Source organism: Helianthus annuus, chromosome 10 (assembly GCF_002127325.2).
Source record: "Helianthus annuus cultivar XRQ/B chromosome 10, HanXRQr2.0-SUNRISE, whole genome shotgun sequence".
Classification (NCBI taxonomy): domain Eukaryota; kingdom Viridiplantae; phylum Streptophyta; class Magnoliopsida; order Asterales; family Asteraceae; genus Helianthus; species Helianthus annuus.
The window spans coordinates 85,371,071-85,395,358 of record NC_035442.2 but is presented as its reverse complement, the minus strand read 5'-3'; positions in this window follow the sequence as shown (position 1 = coordinate 85,395,358).

Below are 24,288 nucleotides of genomic sequence, written 5' to 3'. Positions count from 1 at the left end.
GATCAGGCAGTGGAACAGAACAGGCTGCCTAAACGTATCAGTGCTACCGATGCTACTACTTCCGCTACTCCTAGTGATAACAAGCGGAAATGGGATGGGGATTCTAGCAAAGGTTCAGCTACAGCTCAGTCTCAAGTTCAGCAGCGCAAGACTGATAACTACCAGAGCCCTAGTCAGCAAACTTCGGGTAATCAAAGACAGGGTGGATATCGAGGAAACCTTCCAAAGTGCAACACTTGCAACAAGCACCACAATGGCCAGTGTAACAAGGGTCGTTGTCAGCGGTGCCTCAAGATGGGTCATGAGGCTAAAGATTGCAGGAGCTCACGACCTGCAAATCAGAACCAGCAACAACAACCACCTGCTCCACGAAACCAGCAGCAGCAACAGCGAGGCAACAGAGGATGCTATTAATGTGGTGCTGAAGGCCACTTCAAACGTGACTGCCCCCAGTTAAACCAGAACCAGAACAACAACAACAATAATCAGGGCAATGGGAACAACAACAGGGGAAACAATAATGGCAACGATGCTAGGGGTCGTGTGTTCGTGCTGGGGCAGGGTGATGCAGGGAATAATCCTAACGTAGTGATGGGTAAGTTTCTTCTCGACGACTTTTATGTTACTGTTCTGTTTGATTCGGGTGCGGATACCAGTTATGTGTCTCTAAAAGTTAGTCAAATGTTAAAACGTACACCAACACCCTTAAACACCAAACATGTCGTAGAGTTAGCCAACGGTAAAAGTTTAGAGGCCACACACGTAGTCAAGGGTTGTAACATCGTCTTAGCTGGTCAGACTTTCTCCATCGATCTCATTCCTATAGTTCTGGGTAGTTTCGACATCGTCATTGGTATGGATTGGTTATCCCAACAACAAGCAGAGATCTTATGCAAGGAGAAGATAGTTCGTATTCCCCGTTCTGGTAAAGAACCTCTTGAAGTTCAAGGCGACAAGAGTGGTGCCGTGGTTGGCATCATCTCCTTCCTGAAGGCTCAGAAATGTTTGCGAAAGGGCCACACTGCCATTTTGGCACTTGTTACTGATGCATCAACGAAAGATAATAAATTTGAGGATATTCCAGTTGTACGTGATTTTCCTCAAGTGTTTCCTGAAGATTTACCTAGGCTACCGCCTCATTGCCAGGTCGAATTTCAGATCGAACTAGCTCTTGGAGCAGCACCAATGACTCGTGCACCGTATCGTTTAGCTCCAACTGAACTGGAAGAACTGTCGAAACAACTACAAGAGCTCTTGGATAAGGGTTTCATTCGTCCTAGCTCTTCGCCTTGGGGAGCTCCAGTGTTATTTGTGAAGAAGAAAGACGGTACCTTCAAGATGTGTATAGATTACCGCGAACTAAACAAGGTGACAGTGAAGAACCGCTACCCTCTTCCACGTATTGATGATTTGTTCGATCAGTTGCAAGGGTCGAGCTACTACTCAAAGATAGATCTGAGGTCAGGCTACCATCACCTGAGAGTCCGGGATGAGGACGTCTCCAAAACAGCATTCAGAACTCGCTACGGCCACTACGAGTTTCTTGTCATGCCATTTGGGTTAACAAACGCGCCTGCAGTTTTCATGGATCTTATGAACAGAGTGTGCAAGCCTTACTTAGACAAATTTGTTATTGTCTTCATCGACGACATCCTGTTCTACTCTAGGAATCAGGAGGAACACGAGCAGCATTTGAGACTTATTTTGGAACTCCTTCGATCAGAACAGCTGTACGCCAAGTTTTCAAAATGCGACTTCTGGCTTCGTGAAGTCCACTTTCTAGGCCACGTGGTAAACAAGGATGGGATTCATGTTGATCCATCCAAGTTAGACTCGATCAGGAACTTTCCTGCGCCTCGTACACCAATGGAAATACACCAATTCTTGGGTTTGGTGGGTTATTACAGGAGGTTTATCAAGGACTTCTCAAAGATTGCACAGCCGCTTACACTACTGACACAGAAAGGTGTCACCTACCATTGGGGTAGTACTCAGGAAACCTCTTTTCAGCACCTGAAAGATAGGCTCTCTAGCGCACCTATCCTCCCATTGCCAGAGGGCACAGACGATTTCGTGGTTTACTGTGACGCATCAATTCAGGATCTTGGTTGTGTATTGATGCAACGAGATAAAGTCATTGCTTATGCTTCGCGCCAACTTAAGGTTCATGAACGGAACTATACTACGCACGACTTAGAGCTGGGAGTTGTCGTTTTTGTACTTAAGATATGGCGACATTACCTGTACGGTACCAAGTGCACTATCTACACCGATCACAGGAGTCTCGAGCATATCTTCAAGCAGAAGGAATTGAACAGGCGACAACGTAGATGGGTCGAACTGCTTAATGATTACGAATGTGCCATCAAGTACCATCCAAGCAAAGCCAATGTTGTGGCTGATGCCCTTAGTCGAAAAGACACTACGCCTAGACGCGTACGAGCACTACAACTTACTATTCAGTCTAGTCTTCCTGCACAGATACGAGATGCTCAGGTAGAAGCATTGAAACCTGAAAACGTCAGGGCTGAAGCCCTACGCGGCTCAAGGCAACAATTAGAACAAAAGGAAGACGACGCCTTTTATGTAACGGGGCGTATCTGGGTCCCACTTTATGGCAACTTACGCGAGCTTGTAATGGACGAATCCAGGTTCGGATAAAATGTACCACGATCTTAGAACTACGTACTGGTGGCCCAGCATGAAGGCCCACATAGCAACTTACGTTAGCAAATGTTTGACCTGTGCGAGGGTCAAGACGGAATATCAGAAACCATCAGGCCTACTTCAGCTACCAAGGATACCACAATGGAAATGGGAAGAAATTTCCATGGATTTTATTACTGGCCTGCCTAGATCGCAGCGTGGGAACGATACTATTTGGGTGATCGTGGATCGACTCACAAAGTCTGCTCACTTCTTGGCTATCAAAGAAACAGACAAGTTCTCTACTTTAGCAGACATTTACTTGAAAGAAGTTGTTTCGAGGCATGGGGTGCCGACCTCTATTATCTCAGATCGTGATGCACGATTTACTTCAGAACTGTGGCAAGCGATGCATAAATCTTTTGGCTCTCGTTTTGACATGAGCACAGCTTATCACCCCCAGACGGATGGGCAGTCTGAACGTACTATCTAGACTCTAGAAGACATGCTTCGGGCATGTGTTACCGATTTCGGCAACAGCTGGGAAAAACATCTCCCGTTAGTGGAGTTCTCGTACAATAACAGTTACCACACCAGCATCCAAGCCGCTCCATTTGAGGCATTGTACGGGAGTAAATGCCGATCACCTCTTTGTTGGGCAGAGGTGGGCGATAGTCAGATCACAGGTCCAGAACTTGTAGTTGATGCTACTGAACGGATTGCACAGATACGACAACGCATGGCGGCAGCTCGCGACCATCAGAAAAGCTACGCTGATAAGCGCAGGAAACCGCTCGAGTTCCAGGTTGGGGATCGAGTGCTGCTCAAAGTCTCACCCTGGAAGGGTGTAGTTCGTTTTGGCAAACGAGGCAGACTCAATCCACGTTACATCGGACCATTCGAAATCATAGAAAGAATAGGCAAAGTGGCCTATAAACTGAACCTAACAGCAGAACTCGGTGCAGTTCACAACGTTTTCCACGTGTCAAATCTGAAGAAGTGTCTGTCGGATGAGACCCTCATAGTTCCTTTGAAGGAACTCACTATCGACGAACAGTTGCACTTCGTCGAAGAACCAGTTGAAATCACGGACCGGGATGTTAAGGTCCTCAAAAACACCAGAATACCTCTTGTTCGAGTTCGTTGGCACTCCCGTCGTGGCCCAGAGTACACCTGGGAACGAGAAGATCAAATGGAACTCAAATATCCACAGCTATTCTATAACAATGCAACTACTACTGAGGCTGAAGCTACTACCGAATTTCGGGACGAAATTCCAAATCAACGGGGGGATGATGTGACACCCCAGGAAAACCAGTAAACGATACAACTTACCTAGCTTCCTCAGTAACCGCATGCTAAATTTCGGGACGAAATTTCTTTCAAGTTGGGGATAATGTGACAACTCGAGTTTCCAAGATTCCTTATTCGCATTTATTGCACGTTAACTGTTTAGTCGCTTGATTGTTTGATTTGTAACTGTACACTGGATTATAATTCGAGATGATTATTTGACATGCTATGTGTTTTATATATATAGTGTTTGATTCGTGAACTTATAACTATTTAAGATTTTAACAAACCCGACGAAACACAAGATGTGTTTCGCCAATAACAACCCGACGAAACAGGGCGTTTTGCCACCAGCTAACTCGACAAAACAGATTGTGCTTCGCCATCTGCCTCTCGACGAAACAACCTGTTTCGCCGGCCCAGGGTTACGTGAAGCCCATTAAGGGCCCAGAACGCTGTTTCGTGTATATTTACGTGCAGTTTCACACTTTTAGCAATCAGAAACCCTAGAACTCCCTCCCAAGTGTGACGGCAGTTGTGTGTATTCCCCAAGCCTCTTTAGCGATCAAACAACCATTCCATCCATCTCGGTTAGTCGCTTGTGTGTTAATTCGGTTTCATGATTCTTTGACTACTCGATTCATGTTTGTGTTTATGCTTGATTTCTGGAACGGATATGAGTATGATGATCTTGATTTGGTTATGCATGATTAATCGATTACATAACTTTATGCGAAACTTGATGTTGAATAGGGTTTCATGAATCTTGCAATGGTTGTACATGTTAGTGATTGTTAGTAATGATTCTGATTATTTTTCTAGATCATAATTATTGGATTTATCCTTGTACGTATGTTTTGATGATATAGATTTTCGGGATTGTTAGCAAGCCGTTATGCTTAGAGTATAAGCTGTATATGTAATGATGAATGATTTCTATGTTGATGATGACTGTATGATCTTCGTATGATGTTGACGGCGGATTAGGGTTTTCTGTGTTTGATTGTTAATCAACGTAACTGACTTATTGACGAAACGCTAATCTCGGCGAAACAGACATGACGAAACAGATGTGTTTCGCCGAGAGTAGCCATAACGAATCAGATACGGTGAAACAAGTGTGTTTCACTGAGGTTGTCACGACGAAACAAAAGGTGTTTCGCCGAAGGGAAATAACGGCGAAACAGATGTGTTTCGCCAAGGGTAAATACGACGAAACAAGGGTGTTTCGTCGAGTGTTCAAACTGCACAGTAACTTAGTTTATTTTTGTTAAGAGTTAACCCAGTTAGTTAACTACCGTTAAATGTATAAACTTGAATACGTGCTTTGTGCTACTTGGTGATCATTGATTCGATATCCACTATGATTATGCATATAAGTGAACTTCGTGAATATAAACTAATTATGTACACGTGCGTACTTTAGGACTTGATTGATTAATTGTGAGCACATACTTAGCATACCGAGCAAACCAAGGTGAGTTCACACTCTTACCAAGGCATGGGATTCCCGGGGTAGGGAATGGGATTGAATGGTTACTTGCACTTACATGGTTATTGGGAATTACGGATCATTGACCTCGTTAGGGGAAGGTCACTTATAGATACTGTCAGACTAGTGATACAAATACTACTCTTCGCACACATGCCTGGAATGGCCGCGATACAAATACAAATCTTCACACACATGCCTGGAATGGCCGCGATACGAATACTAAACATTGCACACATGCCTGGAGGGCCGCGATACAAATATAACTAGTCTAGAATACATGGGAAAACTCCCACTAATATTCGCAAACATGCCTGGAGGGCCGCGATACAAGTATATACGATACATGGTTTACTAAACAAATATACGGTTTACGAAATGAACACTATAACTGAACAACCAACTGTGAACTCGCTCAACTTTATTGTTGACTCTCTGTTACATGCCTTGCAGGTCGTTAGGTACACATGGAGCTTGCACTGGGAGACACGGTCGTGGTGGACATGGATCATGGATGCGTTGTAAAACATTTATGACATTTCAAACTTTATACTTATGTTGGGTTTTACATTATTGCTTCCGCTACACGTTTGATTATGCTTTGGTTTTTGAACACCTTTCGTATTGATGAATGACTTTTACTTATTACAATTACTATTTACATTGTTCAATATGATTGGTGGCTTGATCCTGGTCATGTCACGCCTCCATGTGGTGATACTCCGCGTGTGGATTTTGGGGGGTGTGACAGATTGGTATCAGAGCCATTGGTTATAGAGAACTTGGTTTTAATAAGGGGAAAACGTTTTTATTAAAACCAGACTATAACCTGTACAATGCTCAACGATCCACAACGACGATTCGCTCCACGTGCAAGACTCAACACACTAGGTACTATTCATGTTTACATTGCCTACATGCTAGATTACATAGAACTTTGCTTATGGTATGCTTAGATAAACGTAACAAGTATTGCCTGAGAACACTTGTGTGCTTACTCCCTTCTGTCATCGCATTTATCGCGAACCTCTCTCACTTATGTTACCTTTGCTATGAAGATCATGGCTGGACGCATTAACATGACACAAGCACAGTTGACGGCTCTCATTAACGAACAAGTTGCTGCGGCACTTGCGGCCGCACAAGCAGGAGGTATACCCTGCAGGCGTAACTCACACTAGGATCTTTAGATCCTACACTCCTAAACCAACTCTTGTGTTTAACCTTGTCCTGTCCTTACAGACAATAGGTCAGCACGCTCAGCAACCTGTCTGCACTTTCAAGAATTTCATGGACTGTCGTCCTAACACATTCAGTGGCACTGAAGGAGCAGTTGGACTCCTCCATTGGTTTGAAAAGCTCGAGTTCGTATTTGAGATGTGTGAATGCCCTGAGGCTCGCAGGGTGAAGTACGCCACTGGTACTTTAGAAGGCATTGCGCTGACTTGGTGGAATGCGCAAGTTCAGATTTTAGGGTTGGCAGCTGCTAACGCCACCCCTTGGAATGATTTCAAGGAACTAATCAAGCGGGAATACTGCACATGTGATGACATCCACAAGTTAGAAGTGGAGTTCTTTAATTTGAAAGTGACGGGGTGGGAAATTGAGGCATATACTAAGCGGTCAAACGAGCTGGCCATCCTGTGTCCAACTATGGTGGGCCCTCCTATCAAGCGTATTGAGTTGTATCTCGAAGGGCTAGCACCAGAAATCCAAAGTCACGTGACATCAGCCAACCTTGAAAATATCCAGGATATTCAACGTCTTGCTCATCGCCTCACAGATCAGGCAGTGGAACAGAACAGGCTGCCTAAACGTATCAGTGCTACCGATGCTACTACTTCCGCTACTCCCAGTGATAACAAGCGGAAATGGGATGGGGATTCTAGCAAAGGTTCAGCTACAGCTCAGTCTCAAGTTCAGCAGCGCAAGACTGATAACTACCAGAGCCCTGGTCAGCAAACTTCGGGTAATCAAAGACAGGGTGGATATCAAGGAAACCTTCCAAAGTGCAACACTTGCAACAAGCACCACAATGGCCAGTGTAACAAGGGTCGTTGTCAGAGGTGCCTCAAGATGGGTTATGAGGCTAAAGATTGCAGGAGCTCACGACCTGCAAATCAGAACCAGCAACAACAACCACCTGCTCCACGAAACCAGCAGCAGCAACTGCGAGGCAACAGAGGATGCTATTAATGTGGTGCTGAAGGCCACTTTAAATGTGACTGCCCCCAGTTAAACCAGAACCAGAACAACAATAACAACAATAATCAGGGCAATGGGAACAACAACAGAGGAAACAATAATGGCAACGATGCTAGGGGTCGTGTGTTCGTGCTGGGGCAGGGTGATGCAGGGAATGATCCTAACGTAGTGATGGGTAAGTTTCTTCTCGACGACTTTTATGTTACTGTTCTGTTTGATTCGGGTGCGGATACCAGTTATGTGTCTCTAAAAGTTAGTCAAATGTTAAAACGTACACCAACACCCACCCTTAAACACCAAACATGTCGTAGAGTTAGCCAACGGTAAAAGTTTAGAGGCCACACACGTAGTCAAGGGTTGTAACATCGTCTTAGCTGGTCAGACTTTCTCCATCGATCTCATTCCTCTAGTTCTGGGTAGTTTCGACATCGTCATTGGTATGGATTGGTTATCCCAACAACAAGAAGAGATCTTATGCAAGGAGAAGATAGTTCGTATTCCCCGTTCTGGTAAAGAACCTCTTGAAGTTCAAGGCGACAAGAGTGGTGCCGTGGTTGGCATCATCTCCTTCCTGAAGGCCCAGAAATGCTTGCGAAAGGGTCACACTGCCATTTTGGCACTTGTTACTGATGCATCAATGAAAGATAAGAAATTTGAGGATATTCCAGTTGTACGTGATTTTCCTCAAGTGTTTTCTGAAGATTTACCTGGGCTACCGCCTCATCGCCAGGTCGAATTTCGGATCGAACTAGCTCCTGGAGAAGCACCAATAGCTCGTGCACCGTATCGTTTAGCTCCAACTGAACTGGAAGAACTGTCCAAACAACTACAAGAGCTCTTGGATAAGGGTTTCATTCGTCCTAGCTCTTCGCCTTGGGGAGCTCCAGTGTTATTTGTGAAGAAGAAAGACGGTACCTTCAGGATGTGTATAGATTACCGCAAACTAAACAAGGTGACAGTGAAGAACCGCTACCCTCTTCCACGTATTGATGATTTGTTCAATCAGTTGCAAGGGTCGAGCTACTACTCAAAGATAGATCTGAGGTCAGGCTACCATCACCTGAGAGTCCGGGATGAGGACGTCTCCAAAACAGCATTCAGAACTCGCTACGGCCACTACGAGTTTCTTGTCATGCCATTTGGGTTAACAAACGCGCCTGCAGTCTTCACGGATCTTATGAACAGAGTGTGCAAGCCTTACTTAGACAAATTTGTTATTGTCTTCATCGATGACATCCTGATCTACTCTAGGAATCAGGAGGAACACGAGCAGCATATGCGACTTATTTTGGAACTCCTTCGATCAGAACAGCTATACGCCAATTTTCAAAATGCGACTTCTGGTTTCGTGAAGTCTACTTTCTAGGCCACGTGGTAAACAAGGATGGGATTCATGTTGATCCATCCAAGGTAGACTCGATCAGGAACTGGCCAGCGCCTCGTACACCAACGGAAATACGCCAATTCTTGGGTTTGGCGGATTATTACAGGAGGTTTATCAAGGACTTCTCAAAGATTGCACAGCCGCTTACACTACTGACACAGAAAGGTGTCACCTACCGTTGGGGTAGTACTCAGGAAACCGCTTTTCAGCACCTGAAAGATAGGCTCTGTAGCGCACCTATCCTCCCATTGCCAGAGGGCACAAACGATTTCGTGGTTTACTGTGACGCATCAATTCAGGGTCTTGGTTGTGTATTGATGCAACGGGATAAATTCATTGCTTATGCTTCGTGCCAACTTAAGGTTCACGAATGGAACTATACTACGCATGACTTAGAGCTGGGAGCTGTCGTTTTTGCGCTTAAGATATGGCTACATTACCTGTACGGTACCAAGTGCACTATCTACACTGATCAAGGTGTCTCGAGCATATCTTCAAGCAGAAGGAATTGAACATGCGACAACGTCGATGGGTCGAACTACTTAATGATTACGAATGTGCCATCAAGTACCATCCAGGCAAAGCCAATGTTGTGGCTGATGCCCTTAGTCGAAAAGACACTACGCCTAGACGCGAACGAGCACTACAACTTACTATTCAGTCTAGTCTTCCTGCACAGATACGAGATGCTCAGGTAGAAGCATTGAAACCAGAAAACGTCAGTCTAGTCTTCCTGCACAGATACGAGATGCTCAGGTAGAAGCATTGAAACCAGAAAACGTCAGGGCTGAAGCCCTACGCGGCTCAAGGCAACGATTAGAACAAAAGGAAGACGGCGCCTTTTATGTAACGTGGCGTATCTGGGTCCCACTTTATGGCAACCTACGCGAGCTTGTAATGGACGAAGCCCATAAGTCTCGCTACTCGGTACATCCAGGTTCGGATAAAATGTACCACGATCTTAGAACTACGTACTGGTGGCCCAACATGAAGGCCCACATAGCAACTTACGTTAGCAAATGTTTGACCTGTGCGAGGGTCAAGACGGAATATCAGAAACCATCAGGCCTACTTCAGCAACCAAGGATACCACAATGGAAATGGGAAGAAATTTCCATGGATTTTGTTACTGGCCTGCCTAGATCGCAGCGTGGGAACGATACTATTTGGGTGATCGTGGATCGACTCACAAAGTCTGCTCACTTCTTGGCTATCAATGAAACAGACAAGTTCTCTACTTTAGCAGACATTTACTTGAAAGAAGTTGTTTCGAGGCATGGGGTGCCGACCTCTATTAGCTCAGATCGTGATGCACGATTTACTTCAGAACTGTGGCAAGCGATGCATAAATCTTTTGGCTCTCGTTTAGACATGAGCACAGCTTATCACCCCCAGACGGATGGGCAGTCTGAACGTACTATCCAGACTCTAGAAGACATGCTTCGGGCATGTGTTATCGTTTTCGGAAACAGCTGAGAAAAACATCTCCCGTTAGTGGAGTTCTCGTACAATAACAGTTACCACACCAGCATCCAAGCCGCTCCATTTGAGGCATTGTATGGGCGTAAATGCCGATCACCTCTTTGTTGGGCAGAGGTGGGCGATAGTCAGATCACAGGTCCAGAACTTGTAGTTGATGCTACTGAACGGATTGCACAGACACGATAACGCATGGTGGTAGCTCGCGACCGTCAGAAAAGCTACGCTGATAAGCGCAGGAAACCGCTCGAGTTCCAGGTTGGGGATCGAGTGCTGCTCAAAGTCTCACCCTGGAAGGGTGTAGTTCGTTTTGGCAAACGAGGCAAACTCAATCCACGTTATGTCGGACCATTCGAAATCATAGAAAGAATAGGCAAAGTGGCCTACAAACTGAACCTACCAGCAGAACTCGGTGCAGTTCACAACGTTTTCCACGTGTCAAATCTGAAGAAGTGTCTGTCGGATGAGACCCTCATAATTCATTTGAAGGAACTCACTATCGACGAACAGTTGCACTTCATCGAAGAACCAGTTGAAATCATGGACCGGGATGTTAAGGTCCTCAAAAACACCAGAGTACCTCTTGTTCGAGTTCGTTGGAACTCCCGTCGTGGCCCAGAGTACACCTGGGAACGAGAAGATCAAATGGAACTCAAATATCCCCAGCTATTCCAGAACAATGCAACTATTACTGAGGCTGAAGCAACTACCGAATTTCGGGACGAAATTCCAAATCAACGGGGGGATGATGTGACACCCCAGGAAAACCAGTAAACAATACAACTTACCTAGCTTCCTCAGTAACCGCATGCTAAATTTCGGGACAAAATTTCTTTCAAGTTGGGGATAATGTGACAACTCGAGTTTCCAAGATTCCTTATTCGCATTTATTGCACTTTAACTGTTTAGTCGCTTGATTGTTTGATTTGTAACTGTACACTGGATTATAATTCGAGATGATTATTTGACATGCTATGTGTTTTATATATATAGTGTTTGATTCGTGAACTTATAACTATTTAAGATTTTAACAAACCCGACGAAACACAAGATGTGTTTCGCTAATAAAAACCCGACGAAACAGGGCGTTTCGCCACCAGCTAAATCGACGAAACAGATTGTGTTTCGCCATCTGCCTCTCAACGAAACAAGCTGTTTCACCGGCCCAGGGTTACGTGAAGCCCATTAAGGGCCCAGAACGCTGTTTCGTGTATATTTACGTGAAACGGGTTCAGTTTCACACTTTTAGCAATCAGAAACCCTAGAACTCACTCCCAAGTGTGACGGCAGTTGTATGTATTCCCCAAGCCTCTTTAGCGATCAAACAATCATTCCATCCATCTCGGTTAGTCGCTTGTGTGTTAATTCGGTTTCATGATTCTTTGACTACTCGATTCATGTTTGTGTTTATGCTTGATTTCTGGAACGGATATGAGTATGATGATCTTGATTTGGTTATGCATGATTAATCCATTACATAACTTTATGCGAAACTTGATGTTGAATAGGGTTTCATGAATCTTGTAATGGTTGTACATGTTAGTGATTGTTAGTATAGATTCTGATTATTTTTCTAGATCACAATTATCGGATTTATCCTTGTACGTATGTTTTGATGATATAGATTTTCGGGATTGTTAGCAAGCCGTTATGCTTACAGTATAAGCTGTATATGTAATGATGAATGATTTCTGTGTTGATGATGACTGTATGATCTTCGTATGATGTTGACGGCTGATTAGGGTTTTCTGTGTTTGATTGTTAATCAACGTAACTGACTTATTGATGAAACGCTAATCTCGGTGAAACAGACATGACGAAACAGATGTGTTTCGCCGAGAGTAGCCATGACGAATCAGATACGGCGAAACAAGTGTGTTTCGCTGAGGTTGTCACGACGAAACAAAAGGTGTTTCACCGAAGGGAAATAACAGCGAAACAGATGTGTTTCGCCAAGGGTAAATACGACGAAACAAGGGTGTTTCGTCGAGTGTTCAAACTGCACAGTAACTTAGTTTATTTTTGTTAAGAGTTAACCCAGTTAGTTAACTGCCGTTAAATATATAAACTTGAATACGTGCTTTGTGCTCCTTGGTGATCATTGATTCGATATCCACTATGATTATGCATATAAGTGAACTTCGTGAATATAAACTAATTATGTACACGTGCGTACTTTAGGACTTGATTGATTAATTGTGAGCACATACTTAGCATACCGAGCAAACCAAGGTGAGTTCACACTCTTACCAAGGCATGGGATTCCCGGGGTAGGGAATGGGATTGAATGGTTACTTGCACTTACATGGTTATTGGGAATTACGGATCATTGACCTCGTTAGGGGAAGGTCACTTATAGATACTGCTAGACTAGTGATACAAATACTACTCTTTGCACACATGCCTGGAATGGCCGCGATACAAATACAAATCTTCGCACACATGCCTGGAATGGCCGTGATACGAATACTAAACTTCGCACACACGCCTGGAGGGCCGCGATACAAATATAACTCGTCTAGAATACATGGGAAAACTCCCACTAATCTTCGCAAACATGCCTGGAGGGCCGCGATACAAGTATATACGATACATGGTTTACTAAACAAATATACGGTTTATGAAACGAACACTATAACTGAACAACCAACTGTGAACTCGCTCAACCTTGTTGTTGACTCTCTGTTACATGCCTTGCAGGTCGTTAGGTACACATGGAGCTTGCACTGGGAGACGCGGTCGTTGTGGACATGGATCATGGATGCGTTGTTAAACATTTATGACATTTCAAACTTTATACTTATGTTGGGTTTTACATTATTGCTTCCGCTACACGTTTGATTATGCTTTGGTTTTTGAACACCTTTCGTATTGATGAATGACTTTTACTTATTACAATTACTATTTACATTGTTCAATATGATTGGTGGCTTGATCCTGGTCATGTCACGCCTCCATGTGGTGATACTCCGCGTGTGGATTTTGGGGGGTGTGACAAAAGGGAGGTGTCTTTCCCAGCCATTTCTTCTCCATGCCCCGCATGGGTTCGACTTGAAAAAGCCTCTTTATTCAGTTCTCCAGTTTGAACAGAGCGAGTCTGATCAGGTAAGTTAGAGTCGATTGCGAGTTGCAGAGCTCGTGTACATTCTGGTTTCACTGTCATACTCATTCAGAAGTTCCACCCAGCAATGTTATTGCATGCTTTAGCTCTTTCGAACATCGGTACACTGGAGGCCCTTGTGATCGGTCTAGGTAATGCATTTGGTACCGTCCAAGTAATGCCTCCAATTTACATTCGAGAACCATGGTTCCCACCGCAGGTTATGTGTCGTGTAGTTCCTCTTCGTAATTTCATTACGTAAGTCATCACCTTCTCATGTTGCATCGGCGTGTGACTAGGACTCTGATTCAAACCATCATGGTATACCACTAAATCATCAGTACTTTCGGATAAAGACGATGCTCAATGTATTGCTGAGTTGCGATTCAAAATCTGAAAAGACGTCCCCCTGTGTGTCTTTCACGAACACAGCACCCTACTGTGCTAAAGAGGTTGCAGCAGTGCAATTTCCGAAAATCCCTCGATGAATCTTCGATAGTATTTAGCAAAACCAAGGAGTTGCTGCATCCCCGCAAAAATCTTTGGTGTCGATCGGTTTTAACCAAAATGGGTCTTGGCGAGATCCATGTGCATTCCACCTCGTTGATTATATGTCCAAAAGGTACCTCTCGAACCCAGAAATTACATTTAACTAGACTTTGCGCGGAGTGGCTCCTCCCTCCGAAGTTCTAAAATAGGATACAAATGCCACCCATGGTGTTCATTTCTCCTGGTCATGATTCAGAACGTTGTCAACAAATACGGTCGATTCATGTGATCCCTGAAGCTGCTGGTGTATTGATCAACTCAATGATCATGGTGTACAAAGTTGAAATGGCTGCATTGCGTTCGACGTGCTGTTCTAAGAGCATTCTCCTCTTAGACTTCCATCTGATGATAGTTCGTTCGCTAGCCCATCCCCGAATGGAAGCTTGTTCCTTGCAACTGGTCGACAGGTGGCCAATACATGGTTGAGACAAGCGGTTCCTAACTGTTACGTTCTCGATAATCGGTACACTTACGAAAAGGCTTATCTTCACTGGTATAACTGGGGCTCCCCAAAGCGAAAAACTAGATCTGATAAAACTCATGTCCAATAGTTCCTGAAGTTGATTAGGCAGTTCCTGTAACCTTCCTAGTGTAAGACAATAAGGAATACTAGTAACAAGGGTTGCTTCTGACATGATACCGATCTGATATTCCACCTGACGATGTGAAGGTAAACCCTGATAGTTCTTCTGCTAGTACTTACGGAGAAATCACGAACAATTGGGGGATCCTCGATCCTCTTTTCCTTAGCCTTGACATCAGTAACGAGGGCTATCATGGCAGGGTAATCCTTCCGTGGACACTTCTGGCATTTACTGCTGATTTGATGCTAACCTCTGCGCCACGCAGATACTTTATGACAGACGACAACTTTCCCCTCACAGGATATAACTGCGTGATGTCTGGTTAACTCACCCATACTGATTACTGCATCAACACCATCGTGGATAGTAGAAGGAAGTTCATTTCCAGAGTTGCTGTTTTCATTACAAGGATTTCCAGTACTATCGTTGTTCCTTGGGTCGTTGTCTTCTTAACTTAACAACGGCCAATCCATGTTGTAGGCACCTTTATTTCCATACTGTAGGCTAGGGTTACGAATACCTTGTTGTCGCTGTGACTGCTGCTCCCAATGTCGTTGCTCGAACGAAGCCCTACGATTCATCACCATCAAGGTCCATCTTGTCACATTCTGAGTCACGTCCTAAAGCGCTATTCACTGTGCTGGCAGTTACACATTCCACGTTATAGTCGATTGTCATTGCTTACGTCCCGATTGGTTCGTAAGAGTTGACTCCCATTAGTCGCTGACAAGGGTTAAGGTTTCGATTGAAGCCAATTTGCTGGTGCTCGTTGCCGATAATCAGGGTCATCAAAGTACTGAGGTCGGTAAAGTACTATGTTCAACCTCCTATCCATCGATGTTGCAAATTGTTTGAGTAATACACAGTATGTTGCGGGAGTGTTACAGAAGTGATCCCTCTTCAGGATCTAAGACGTCAATACATGAGTTCTAGCAAACGAAGAGGAGTAAGAAAGGTATCGATCAATCATTCGACGCTGCGACATCCAACTCAGGGACGTTCGTATAAGCACCTAACATTCTACACGGTTCGCTAAGTGTTCAAGTGGGTGTGGGGGTAATACTCGATAGCATCGTGATTCGAAAGGATCCAGAGATGAATGAAAAGTTCACGTTCGGGTAGGGGACAATCACTGCTATGACCCCTATAGGTTTGTTATGTTTCACATCGATCAAATAACGGAACGGAACCCCTTTTCCACTTGTTAAGGCTCAGTGGGACTCGCATGCACCCAACATCATTATTATGTGCACACCCACAATAATATTGCGATTTGCATGCTCATCTCAGTTCCTCCTAACTCATGTCAAATGGTTCCTCAAACTCAGATGTCAAACGGGGGGTCGTCAAAGTACTAAGATCACAAAAATCTAAGGACTATGGCATACTATCAACGCATCATAGGGTAATCAAGCAGTCCATGCCATCATGCTATAGTGACGAGAGTGTGTTCGTATGTTTCATCATAAACAAATGTGTACTAGTCACGTCATGTATGCAACAAGTAAGAAAGACGAACCTTGCAATCTGGAGCTAAGTGTCATGGTCGTATTCACGTTTTCAGAATTGTTCGGTTATAGTCTGGTTTTATAAAAAAGTTTCTCCCCTTTTTAAAACCAAGTTCACTATAACCAATGGCTCTGATACCAATCTGTCACACCCCCAAAATACCACATGCGGAAACCCCCGCGAGGCGTGTGACGTACCAGGATCTAGCCACCAATCACATTGAACTCATAGGTATATTTAATCAAAACTTTCATTTATTAACATTAAGTGCTACAACGTTACAAATAATTTATAGTATACAGCGGAAGCATAATTCATTCGTTAAGTGTTTATAAACCACATGTAAAAACCATTAGTCTTGTGTTGCGATTCCATGTATCTCGACCCATGACCACTCCAGCCTCCCAGACAGCAAGTTCCAACAATATGCACCTAAAGACCTGCAAGGCTTGTAACGGCGAATCAACAACAACGTTGAGCAAGTTCACAGTTGGTTATCCATTTTAAAGTTGTTCCAAAAAAACCATAAATTCTTTCGAAAACCATGTGTTAACCAATTCCTTGTTTCCCAAACCATAACTAGTGGGGGCTTCCCCATGTGAACCACTAGACACGTTACCATATCGACCACTGACTGAAGTAAGTTGGTGCCCTAGTGTCAATGTCTATCATCATTGATGTGCCTAGATCCATTAGTTCATGCCCGTCCTCTGCGGCTCGGTGTGAGGCTTGTCAAACCTAAATAGCGCTATTTAAGTAATGACCCGTTCGCCATTGGCCCGGCGATTAAGTCGATATAAAATGAGGGACTTAATGATAGAGTTTTGTCTAGTGTCAATGTTGTCACCCTTCAGATAAGTGGGTGGGAGTACGTGTCAAGAAGAACACTCAGGTTTCAATGTTGTCACCCTTCACCGTAGAGGGTGGGAGTACATATTCTACCCAAAGAGAATACACAGGTTTCCTTATTAAACGTTAACCCATTCCCAAACCACCAGGAATCCCATGCCTTGTAGAAAGTGTGAACTCATCTTGGTTTGCTCGGTAAGATTAGTTACTTGTTTAACAATTGATCAAACACGTCCTAAAAGGGTTACCGATAACAGTCAGTTCTACGTGCACATGAACCACATCTTTCACGTACAATTTATTTCATGTATTCATTGTTCACATAAAGCATATTTAATGTACATGCAATGCACACATGCAATTCAAATCATGACAGTTTATTCATTCATCTAGAGCCATCGAACAATCGCTTAACACGTAATCGCTCAAGCATACCACATACATACATACATAATCTACTAGCACACACTTCAAGCCCAGTTATCAAACATGTATGGCCCAATGGTTTAAACAAGTTCGTTACAAGTGTTGTGCGGCCTGTCGATGTTATTAAATCATACAGTCCGAGTTACATGTAAGGCCCAATTACTTATGTGGCTGATCCACTTATGCGATCGATATCTCTTGTGTTACTGGACTCCTTATCCAACCCAGCCCAATACCCGGCCCAAGACCTATAAGGCCCAACAATATAACTAAGTTACGCAGCCCGCTTGCCAGGGCCCAATCAACAGATTAAACGAATATACTGGTGTGGGCTTGGCTGATGACCCGTGGTCATGCAGCCCAGCCACGCCCCCTCGGCCCAATGTTTTTTTACTGTCCATTAATGAATTACAACAAACTTTTCATACACATCTGATCAAAACAGTTATGGAATTCGGATATTATGGACCCTAATCCGTTACGTGATCTATAGCAGGCGCTCCTAGTGATTGGTTTACAATTTACATCATCAACAAACCATCAAGACCCTAACTATTTAACCATCACTAACCAATTTCATCATTTGACAATCTTCATATCATATTTAACAGATCAATCATTTAGGGAATTACAAATATTATTCCAATCTCATATTTAAGTCTCGGCATTGATATTAATCATAATAGTTTAATCAGGTCTTACACCCTAGACCATCATTCATCAATATACACTTATGTTCAGTTTCATGTTATGCATTACCTAATATCTTTAATTACTCATACTTTTCATGATCCAGCCCATCAAGTCATTCATGTGATCTCATATACATGCTAACATGATTTACACTTAAACACATAATCAGAAATTATCAAACAATTCTAATCGCTAATCATTATTCTAAATCGATTAACCGTTATCAAAGAATCCGTAGACAATGTCCCACATCATGGTTTCTATATTTTATAAGCGTGTTCTATTCAGCACATATTTTCATAATCATGCATTCAAATAATCATTTAACAAACAACCCTAGTCCTTCTATATCATCTTTCGATCAACACATACTCCTGGAAAAATTCTAGATTACACAAGGACTATAGTCACACACACTATTAATATTGATAAATCCGTATATAGCCAAAACAATCAACATGAATCATTGTGAGAACGTATTCACTAACCGAGAGATTGTATGGTTGTCAGGCAAGAACGACAAGCTTCAACAGGGAAGGAGGGTTTCGGCTGGAAGGAGGTGCCGTCGACTTCAAGGGGGATAAGAGAGGTTAGGATTTGCTTGCTTCCTGTTTTGACGTATTATGAGGGAATACACAAAGCTGTGTGTGTGTATACACCTAGGGATGAACTGAGCCCAGCTTGTGGGTTTTGTTTGGGCCCATATCGACATACCATTGATATGGGTTTGGGCCGCGAACCAGTTAACAAAATAATGAGAGTATGCGGCCTGGTTCGATTTGTGCGACCAAGATTTCACAATACAAACATACTCCCCGCACACATACATACGTAAGTCCACACCATACAATTTCACTCAATGTAACAATCATCCAATTAGTATAACACAGGTTACAACAAAATACGAGATGCGAAAAGGAAATCAGTACAAGAGAATAGCTTCTATAATATGAGTTGTCACATAGGAGCCCGGTAAAAGCTACTTGTACTTGCTGATTTGATATACGGCTGAGAATAAAATTATATTTTAGCTCAGGTAAATATTTTTAACTTATTTTTCGTTATACGGGCTTGGGATACGGTATTATAATAATACCGCTTGGTCGGGTATTGAATATTTAATTGATTAGTGGTTAAACCATTGAGATAACCCGTTTTAATCTGTCTTGTTTGATGCAATGCCTTTGGGGGGTTAATGACCATGTCCTGGATATCCTCGGCTCATTCATTTGAAATGGCCACGGCTTAAACACGGGGTGTAGGCATACACCTGGCAGTTGCGTATGTAAAAACGGTATCTCACTCTCTTGTGGGCCTATGCTTGTGGTGTGTCTATTAATCTAATCCGGCTCTTCTAACCGGGTCCTGAATGGACGACAAACATGTAAATCTGTATACAAGATTATTTTTAAGTAATTGTCCTAAGTTATAAAAGAATATTTGTGCCTCGTGCATTTAAATCATATTTTATAAACACTTTTCAAAAGAGTCAGTTAATTGTATTTACCAATATAAACTGACATATTTTTCAAAAAGGTTAAGTGCAGGTACTACGCGTAATGGGCTGGAAACTCCGAGTATTAAATAAAGAGCCTTGCAGGCTATAAACACTTTAAGTCTGTTGAACAATATTTTCTTTTTGTTTTAGATCCTTCTGTATCTTTACAACCGTTGGGTAATATTTTATTATACTTTCAATTCGGTTTGTATAATTACTTTTAGACTTCCGCTGTGCAATGAACTGTAATTATTGACTATGATGATATCAACTACGTCATGATACTCCCCACCGGTAATACGTGAAAATATCGGGGTGTGACAGGTGTGGAAACAGATGGTGCACATGATAATGAACGCCACGGTTTGGAGGTTGTGGATAGCGAGAAATTTGAAGGCTTTTGAAGACAAATTCCTTCCTATCTTCAAGTCGGTTGAACAAATTAAGGAGGATACCTTTCTTTGGATATGTAATAGATCTAAGATTAAGTCGCCAAAGTGGGAAAATTGGAGGGATTTCGATGTTGTTAGCTTGATGTAATCGGTTCTGTTCTTTTGTTTCGTGTTTTGTTTTCCAGCTTCTTGCTGGCTCTTTATATATATATATATATATATATATAGGACAAAGATCCGTTAGGAATCACCCTTTATTGCGAGAACCGCGAGAACCAATGTGAACACAACCAAAAATGCCTAAAAATAGCTAAAAAAACACACAATTTTTTTTTAATATTTTTTTATAAAAAAAATGCTACTTTTAGTAGCAAAAGATTTTTCTAAAAAAAAATTAAAAAAAAAATTTTTTTTGGCTGCTAAAAGTAGCGATTTTAACATAAAAAATATTAAAAAAATTTTTTTGATTTTTTTTTTATTTTTTATAGGTTTTTTGGGGGTTTAGTTTTTAGCATTTTAGCTTGGGAGGGGGGGGGGGTTTAGGTTTTTTTTTTTTTTGGGGGGGGGGGGGTTAGGTTTTTTAAGGTTTTTTAGGGGTTTTAGTTTTTAGAATTTAGCTTGGGGGGGGGTTAGGTTTTTTTAGGGTTTTTTTTTAGGTTTTTTTTAGCAATTTTAGGTTGTGTTCACATTGGTTCTCGCGGTTCTCGCAATAAAGGTGGTTCTCGCATGAACCTTACCCTATATATATATATATATATATATATATATATATGTATATATATATATATAGGGTAAGGTTCAAATGAAAACCACTAGTTATTGTGAAAACTCGAAAACTAATTAAAAAAAGCCAAAAAACATACAAATTTTTTTTTTATTGCAAACCAAATTTCGCAGGTTTTTTTATATAATTTTTTTTTGTGTAGTGCACATGTGTAAATACTACACATGTGTATGTGTACTACACATGTGTATTATTACACATGTGCACTACACAAATTTTTTTTTTTTTTGAAAAAAAGTTTTTTTTTATATATAAAAACCAGCGATTTTTATAAAAAAATTGAAAAAAAAAATTTATTTTGTGTGTTTTTTAGGCCTTTTTTTAGTTAGTTTTCGAGTTTTCACAATAAAAGTGGTTTTCATTTGAACCTTCCCCTATATATATATATATATATATATATATATATAAAGTGTTTTTACTGTTTAAAAAAGTATTTTTAGCCCACTTTAGTTATTATAATCAGCCCTAAAAAATATGGCCAATAATAATAATATCAAATTAATTCATTGGTATCAAATGTGGCAAAATACTTCATTTTAGCTCGTTATATCTAAAAATCATCAAACTTCAACCTCGAACTAATTATGAGTGTATTTTAATAAAAAACAACCATAAAGCCACTCAAAAGTGTAGGAATAATGATATAAAATATGTATATTTTAGACCCCATCAATGAAATATGCAAGTACTCAAATCAGACCCTCAAATACATAAAAGATTGCATGAACAAGAAACAGGAGCAACTCAAAGCAAAGGGACATGACAAGGAGGTGCTAAGGAAAAAGATTGAAGAAATCATCAATGAATGGATTGAAACAAGAGGATGGTACAAGACAATGTTCAAAGAATGCAACAAGATGATTGACTACATGAAGAGATTGAAGAATGATGACCTTTACAGAGTTAATCTTAACGGTGCTTGATAAACAATTTATTTATGTTATTTCCTTATTTTGAACAATGTTTCTGTTGCAACTTGAATTTCTATGGTTTGAAATTTCCTTTATGTTCTTTGTTATGAGTATATATTTTTCTTACAATACTTAGGGGAAAATTGTTAGGAAACTTTTTGTAAGTATTGAAAAAAAATGATCAATTTGATCATGTGCTGAAGAGAAAGTAAAAAAAATCAAGCAGAAGGAAGTTACAAGATAAACAGGACAATAGCAGGAAGGAAGATACATCCTCAACAAATATCAGAAATTGATCACAATTGAATAAAGACTATTAGAGAAGGAAATCTGATAAGTCTGATGATAATTCTGATGATTATCATCAGAATCTGGTAAACTCTGATCATCAGAAATTATGATGGATCAACTTGTCTAAAAGATAAGACTCTGCCACATTTGTAAAGTAGCAAGTTGACATCGGATGGATTCATTGAATACGACAAAAAGCTACTTTATGCAGACAAGTGCATGAATAAACAAATGTTTATTCATGTCAAAAACTTTTTATAAATAGAGAAGTCACCACCGAAAGTAAATGAGTTAAGCCAAGCATTCATTACATACAACAAAAACTCCATTGCCCTTTATTACAGAATTCTTAAAGTATTCATTTGTACTAGCCAATAACACAAAAATCACCTTTGTAAACATTGTTTTTCAAAATGATATAACTTGAAAATTCTGTAGTTGTGTTTCTTGTAAGTTTGATTTCCATTTTCGCACATTATTTTCATATTTGTTAAAATCACTTGCCAAATTTAGTTAAAGAGCATTGTTATCTGGGATCAACAATCCCCAAACGGATGGTCAGACGCAAGTGGTCAACCGAACTCTTGAACAATATTTGCGGTGTTTTACTGGTGATACACTAAAGAAATGGGCAAAATGGCTTCCTTGGGTTGAATTTGGTTATAATACTTCGGTCTACAAGTTTATTAAGGTGACTCCTTTTGAGGTAGTGTATGGTCGCTCTCCGCCTCGTATTTTGTATTATATTCCAGGTACTTCTATCATTCTGGCGGTGGATGATTATTTGCGTGATCGGCACAAGTTACTACGGGTGTTACGAGCAACTTTACTTGTTGCTCAGAACCGCTTGAAGGTACAAGCAAACTTACATAGACGTGATGTGGAATATTCAGTTGAAGAGTTTGTTTATGTTTGACTGGAGCCCTATAGGCAGTCCACAGTGGCTTCTCGGTTGTGTGAAAAAAGTCCTAAGTTTTTTGGACCCTATCGCATTCTGGAACGGGTGGGGTCTGTGGGCGTATCGGTTGGAGTTACCGCCGGGTGCGCTTATTCATAATGTTTTTCATGTCAGCTTGTTGAAGAAATGTATCGGCGACCCGTGTGACAACTCGAGATTTCAAGTTCTCTCCCTTACGTGTTACTGTTTTGTGAACCGGTTCTAACAATTTGTTCCATGTATGCTATGTGTATCGGCTTGAAAGATTTGAGTGTCCAGTTGAATATTTATATGTGTAATATAAGTGTAGTGTGTGACATCTGTGCTTGTAATCATTGTAAACAATTCAGTTATCAATGAAATAAATTTATTTGATCCCAATGTTTGTTTATTTGTGTTTGATGTTTTTTTATGTTTTGACTTTTATTCGATTTCAAACTCTATATCGCTTTCTGGAGAGTTATACGCAAACTGGTGCGCAAACGCAATCAGTTTAACGCGAAAAATACTCCGGAACATCAATTTATGCTTAACATACCTTAAATAACCTTTACATAACTTAGAAATAAGTTTTGAAGGCTTTGGTATGGCAAAATCTAGTTTATTCGCTTATAGGGACTAAAATTGACAAACTACGAAAGTATGCCAATTTGAACTGTAACGAACATTCCGGAACATGCCCATAAGTTAAACACACCCTAAATATCCTTTACATAGCTTAGAAATAGGCTTTGAGGGGTTAGGTATGCTAAAATAAACTTTTGGGTCATTCAGGGACTAAAAGCGTCAAAAAGTGCATAAGTTTGCATTTTCGCGCATAACTTACGTTCTGAATACTTCCGGACATCGAAAAAATTTATGCAAGCATTAAAATATTTTATTTTAGTGTTTGGCATAAGAAAAATCCATTCGTCGCGCAATTTGGATCGTTTTTCGCGCTTATGCGCATTCCGTCGTAATTAAGCAAACATCGCGATCGTACGGCCAAACGAACCGACATCCAAAATATTTTTGGGCATGTTTTGAGTTCTCTACACTTTAACTTCATTTTAGAGCCTTGAAATGAGGTTAACGGGGCTTAAACGTGCCAAAAATGGGCCAAAATACATGTTTTTGAAGTGCAGGGACTGAAACTGTCATTTCTAAATAGTCAGCCAAGCGGGCCGCGTAAGCCCATATGTATATCTTACGCGGGCCGCGTGAAAGGCCCAGTAACAGAAAACCAGTTTCTGAAACAGCAGCTGGTATTCGTTGAATTTGGACATG